We start from the raw sequence: 6,271 nt of genomic DNA, 5'->3' as shown, positions 1-6,271 counted from the left end.
TCTTTAAGAAGCGGCTTGATGCCTACCTGGCTGGGGTCATTTGGGCCCAGTTTTCTTCCTGCCCAGGCAGGGGGTCGGACTTGAAGATCTACAAGGTCCCTTCCAACCCTACTTCTATGATTCTATGACCCTGTCCCAGACTCTGGCCCCACACTGTCACCACCCCATGATCTCAGCCCTGGTCCTGACCCCAGCCCCACCCACTTGTCTGTCCCACTCCTGGACACTACTCCCTGCCCACCTGGGGCTCCATACCATTCACTGTGGCAGTGGAGCCAGGTCAAGTGGCAGGGATGACACTGGCAGCAGCAGCCAAAAGGAGTTGCTGCCATCAGGGCTGCCAGGAAGCAGAGTCTGGCTGCCATGCTGCTCCAGCCCTGCTGTGCACCTAGAAGCAGTGGGAATAGCCACACATGCCATGGCCTGGGCTGCACCTCCCATACCTGGGTTGGGTGGAGCTAAGGGAACCACCATGGGCAAATAAAATCTCTTGGGGGAAGGCCCCCCCCATCTCATGGCCTGGCCTGGCTCTCTCCCCACCCCAGATCCACCCAGCTGACAGCCCCAGAGCTGGGGCAGGGTGGCAGGGAAGGCTGGGGAGAGCCAGTGCAAGCTGGCTTCAGTCTCCCCACCCCTCCAACTCAATGGGCAAACATCTGTTGGGTTGGAGGTGGGCTCTAAATCATGACGCTTTACACCAAGTGCCATGGGTTAGAGCACAGCCTCTAGACATCTGTAGGTTCCCTCAAACGCACATCTTACTTTAATCCACAGGCTCATTTGCTATTTTGTAGATAGGTTTTATTTATTGAATGCCTGTCTAGCTGGCCAAGAAGTAAAGGTTGGAAACAATAGCATGAACTAATTAGGGTGCATTTTAAAAGAAAATGAAATTATGTTAGGTGCTTCAAAACAGAAGCATTTTACTATGAAGTAAATCCCCTAGTGTTTTGATAGATTAATTTTATATTTTTACTTCAGCTTTTGAGGTAATAAGGTTAGAATAAATATTGGAATGGCTCCATTTTAGGTATAATAAAAAAATCCACTTAAAATTCCCTATTACACATAGAGGCAACCCCTATACTTGCTGAATGTCATCCATATTTTGCTGTTCTCTCCCAAGATGTTTCAAAGTCCAGTTTTTTAAATACATCATTTTGCAAGTACCAGGTCCTATTTTGCTTGGCTAAGTATTTGAATGAATAGTGCTCATTAATCAGGGCTGGATCGAGGATTTTGCAAAGGGGTGGGGGGTGCAAGAGCAGCCACCTAAGCTGCAATGGTTGTTGTGCCTCGACTCCCAGCCTCCTCTCCTTAACCCACCAGCGTGGGCAGCCTGTGCTGGAGGAGCCTCTGGGGACCTTTTAAAGTTTTCAGAGCTGGCAAGCATCCTGCTCCATGCTCAGACACATGACCTATCTCTTCCCCTTCTATCCCTTCCTCATCCAGTCACTGCTGCTTTCTCCACTGTCCTGGAAACCAGGGAAGCTTCAGAGCTGCAGCTGCTTCAGCCAAGCTGTGCAGGGAGGTGGGCTTAGTTGGGAGCAGCAGCAGCAGCAGCAATGGGTAGGGCATGGGTTTCCCCATACTGTCTGGTCCTCCCAGGAGCAGGCATGGGAAGCCACTGTCTTTGTCTGAGCCCAGTCCTGGTGCAGTCCAGCTGGAGTGGGCATGAGCAGCTCTGAAGATTCTTCCACCTTTGGGACAACAGGGAAAGAACAGGGAGGGGGGAGGAAAGGGGAGGCGGGGTGAGGAGGCGGGGAGAAAAGTGGGGAGGGGACATGCCTCTGAGCATGGATGGGAAAGGGAGGTCTCTTCCTCCTTGGGGACTTTTTTAGAACAGCACAGTCCACTCCCTCTGGATCCACCTGTTATTAATGAATGAGTAAAAGATCCTTCTTCTTGTGTTAATGTATAATCTTTCATGCTGTATGAAATTCAAAGTGAAAAATACAGTTTTATGTGGATCTGGTAGTGCAGCCTATACTTAAGGTTGCCTGACATGTTCCGTTATATGATCTTGTTTTCTGTTGCTTATACCTTAGCTAAACTTTAAGTCTCCAGGCTGAAATTTTCTATGCTGGTTATCTGATACATGCTTATTTTTGGGGGGAATTCTTCAGCTGAAGTAGTTTAGCCAGTCTTAAGACTGACATTAGAGAGAAATATGTTATGTTGCCCATACCTGTATTGTATTGTAAATGCGTTGCATTTTCCCAATTTCAGACTGTCATTAGGAAAAACTGCATGGAAAAAGCATCTTACAGCTTTTGTTGAGAAGCTGTTTTGGAGCAGGGATATGAAATTTAGTAGGAATAGCCCTATTATCATGTTTCCAGGGACGTATCTTTTGCCATTCCTGTGACAATTCCCCAAAATTTGGCCAAGTGGCATGCTGGCTGCAAGGAAAAGGAGGAAGTGATAGAAGGCCATATCATAATCCATATGCACAAGAGGCCAAATTAATAATGCATGGGCAGTTTTAAGTTTCATATTTCTAAATGTTGATTGCTTGACTTTGCAACTTGAACTCTCTTTTACCCTTGTGATTTTGGCCATAATCAGGTGTACATTGTGTTCTGAGCTGCACAGCCTCTCATGGGGTCTGTACACAGGAGTGGGCCCCAGCAGCTGGTACACTCCTTTTCTGTACAGTCTTAGATTCCTATTGCAAAGGAATGCAACAGGCTGTACTGCTTTCCTTCCCAACCTTACCATTTCTTTTCCCTTTCAATGATATGAGGGAATTATCCTAGTGATTACAGAGCCTGGACCTTACCACCTCTCCTCCCTATATGACTTCTGCAAGCACTGGGGTAATGTCCTTCTATATACTGGGTAAGAAAACTTAAGATAGAATTGGTATATTTTGAAACACTGATTTCTGCAACCACCATTTATTTTCTACATTTCTGCCATCAATTCATATACTCCCTGATATTGAGAAAATAATGTTTCCTTTAAGAACTGCTGATATGTGGACAATTATCCAAAATCAGATTATAACAAATGACAGACTTAAGAATTTTGATGAATCTCTAAATAAATGTTACTTTGGGAAAAACCTGTCAAATGCATTAATGATAAGTTGTAAAGTAGTAGTAATTGCAGGCATGGTTTAACAGATTAGTTAATTGATGCCACCCCTATCAAACATGTATAGTACATCAGCTACCATGAAACTAGAGCAATTTATAATAGTACATATAATAGTATATTAAATATGACATGTGTAAAGTGGAAATTTAGAGTGCTTGCTAGGATCATCTCATGGTCATTTGATGCCTGTCAGCAAGTACATTTTTAATGACATCAGTCACTGCACACCTTTCAACCTTCTGAAGGGGTAAGTATACATTGATCCACTTAAATTAGCCTTTCAGAAAACATCAGTTATCCCAATATATGAAGAATATCTGTAAATATAGAACTGTTTTTTTTCCATCAACTCAGCACTTGTTCCTTGGACGACCTCATCGTATTTTGTTTTTACTGACCTGATTTTAATTGTCATTGTTTAGTAAGATAGGAATAATGGAGTTACTTGGAAAAAGTGAGCAAAATTAAGAAGGAATCTAACTGTAAAAGCTTTTTTACATTAAAACCCTTCCATTAGAAACACATTGGATGCTGACCGCCTACCAAAATACTTGACAATACATTCATGACATCTAAGAAGTTGTGTGATGAGAGATGTGTGATGAGGTGTTTGATAAGGAAGGTAGCAGAACTAGCAGAACTAGCCTTGTCTTGCCCCTCCCCCCTCAAAATACCCAATGAAGATACTACATCTATTATATTCCTAAGCACTTGAATACTTATAACTTCATGGGGAAGTGTAAAAATTGATGTTAGTTAATTTTTTTTCAGTCTTTATGTAATAGATACTGTCTCTCTCAAAGGCATTATTAATGTGTTACGTTTTATTCTTTATAAAATAACCTAGTCTCTATTTTTTGGGGAAAAAACATGTTGTTTTCTATGTGTATGATCTTGTGAAGACTTTCCTTTCTTTCTTGCATGTCCGGCCATGTTTTGAAAGAGATTTTAATAGTGTCACAATTGCTTTTGGGCCTCTTGTTTGCCCCCTAGTTCTGAGAGTCCTTTAAAATTTTAGTTACTTCAGGAGAAAAGAGAGAGTCATGTTAGTCTGGCACTTTACATACTAATTCATTGAGAGGCATGAGCATGAGAGGCATGAGTAGGTTATAGCCTACTTCATCAGATGCTATAAATCATTGCATCTGATGAAGCAGGCTGTAGCTTGCAAAAGCTCATGCTCCTTTGAACCAGTTAGTTTATAAGGTTCCGCTTTGCCCTGCCTTCAGGAGAATAGGGTTGAATTTACCTCTGCTACATCCTGCCCTTTCACACATGCTTAGGACAGAGGCTGCTTAAGAAAGAAGACTAGAACATATTTGGGAAGATAGACCTTTGCATCCATTGTTGTAGAACTGATTTGAAACCCTAGTTGCTTTTTAAAAAAATATTTTATTGAATAAATTTATTCTGTAAGAAAAAGATCTTGCAGACCATTTTTGGACAAGTTATCTGCCTCTTTAAACCACACTGCTTAAACTATAAAGCCATGAGATCAGTGTTTATCTCTCCTCAGGTGACAATTGACAGATTCATGGAAATTCAACAATTCTGATAAGAAAAAAATCATCATCTGGACAGTGAACACAGGAAAAATAGTGACACAATCAAAATCCTACTTTTTCTTTCATCAGCTGTGAATGAGTATTTGCCCACTAGTTTGCCATTCAAGAAAGTTTTGAACTAAAATGATGGATTTTTCCCAAATGAAGCTATTTGTTCCTTGAAAAAAAAGAACCAAATATGCTTCATAAAAAAACTATTACTTGTGCAAGTGGTGGTTAATTTTCTTCCCACTGCAAAACAACTCTGGAAGACATTTCTGTTTGCCTTGATTTTTCAATCTTAAGCACTCCAAAACATTGAAAGTCAGATTATTTCATCTGATAATACTCCTATGCCTGGTTTCTTACTAAAATCTGCCTGCGTAAATTAGAGCTAGATTGTACCTATCTGCACAGGTGTGAGAGACCTAGTACAGGAGTCTCTCTTGCAACTCAGAAACATTTTGATAAGGCTTACTAATTCCCGTGACTCCCATCTTGTTTAGTTGGGGGAATAGGTAGTATTTGCTTCAAAGGTTAGGGCTACAGGAAAAGTGAGGAGGAAGAAGAGCCAGTGAGTGCCTCTCATTAGTTAACAGTGAAGGCTGATTGAAGTGTATAGATATCATTTTAGTAGGGTAGTTTGTGTGTGAGAGAGAGAATCTGCTACTAAGAGGAAATAGTTTATGTGATTCCCTCTACATTTTCTGAACTGTACTTCAGGCACAGATCTGCTGGTGTAAATTGGCATTATACCACTGTGAACAGATAGCAGTTTACATCAGCTGAAGATCTGGACCTTATATTTTGACACTTACATACTTATATACAATAGTCCTTGAAAAATCAGGAAAGAACAGTTTCTGAAATAGATAAGATCAAATAGACATCCTATAAAATGTACTGATATTGCCAGGTTTTTTTAATCAGAAATGTTTTTATGGCTGGTCTGCTATGCTATACTTTGTTTAAAGCCCTGTATTCTGTGCAAATAGCTTGACCTAAATTCTGCAGCAGTGCTCTAAGACTTCTGTTGCAGCAGGCTGGAAATTCAGTGACAGCCTCAGGTAAATTAAAAAATGGAATTTCTTTCTGAAAGCATCTATTCTGTTCAGTACAGTAGCCTCTGCTATTCATTTTTTACATTGCATACATAAGCCACCCTTAAATTTTTGGTTTTAATTGAGGTAGTATTAAATACTAGGATTCATCGGGGAGAAAGATTGTGGTTTTGGCAAGCAAAAGGAAGAAAACGGGCTTTTGGCATGTGGAAAGGTATTGGAGACTGTTTGTTACTCTAAGATTAGGGAAATAGTTTCACAAAGACAAACAGTTGTTAAATATTAAAGAATGTTGACCTGTTATTATTAGGTTTAAGAGTTAACTCTCAATTGAGGTCAATGTGAAAACTCTTACTTACTAGAACTATTGTTTTAGATTGCCCACAAGCTCAGGTAAGCATCACGGCATGGGTATATGTTCCCCTCACTTTTGGAAGATTTTCTTTGTAACCATAAGGCTAAAATGTTGTTTTAGTTTTAAAAATGACAGCTTACCTCCTGCTGCACTGATTTCTGTTAGTGGATGGATCCTCTGGCAAATTTCTTTGCCACAGAGTTGCACAG

Source organism: Alligator sinensis, unplaced genomic scaffold, assembly GCF_000455745.1.
Source record: "Alligator sinensis unplaced genomic scaffold, ASM45574v1 scaffold218_1, whole genome shotgun sequence".
NCBI classification, from domain to species: Eukaryota; Metazoa; Chordata; order Crocodylia; family Alligatoridae; genus Alligator; species Alligator sinensis.
The sequence above is the reverse complement of the archived record's forward strand: the minus strand, read 5'-3'. Positions refer to the sequence as shown.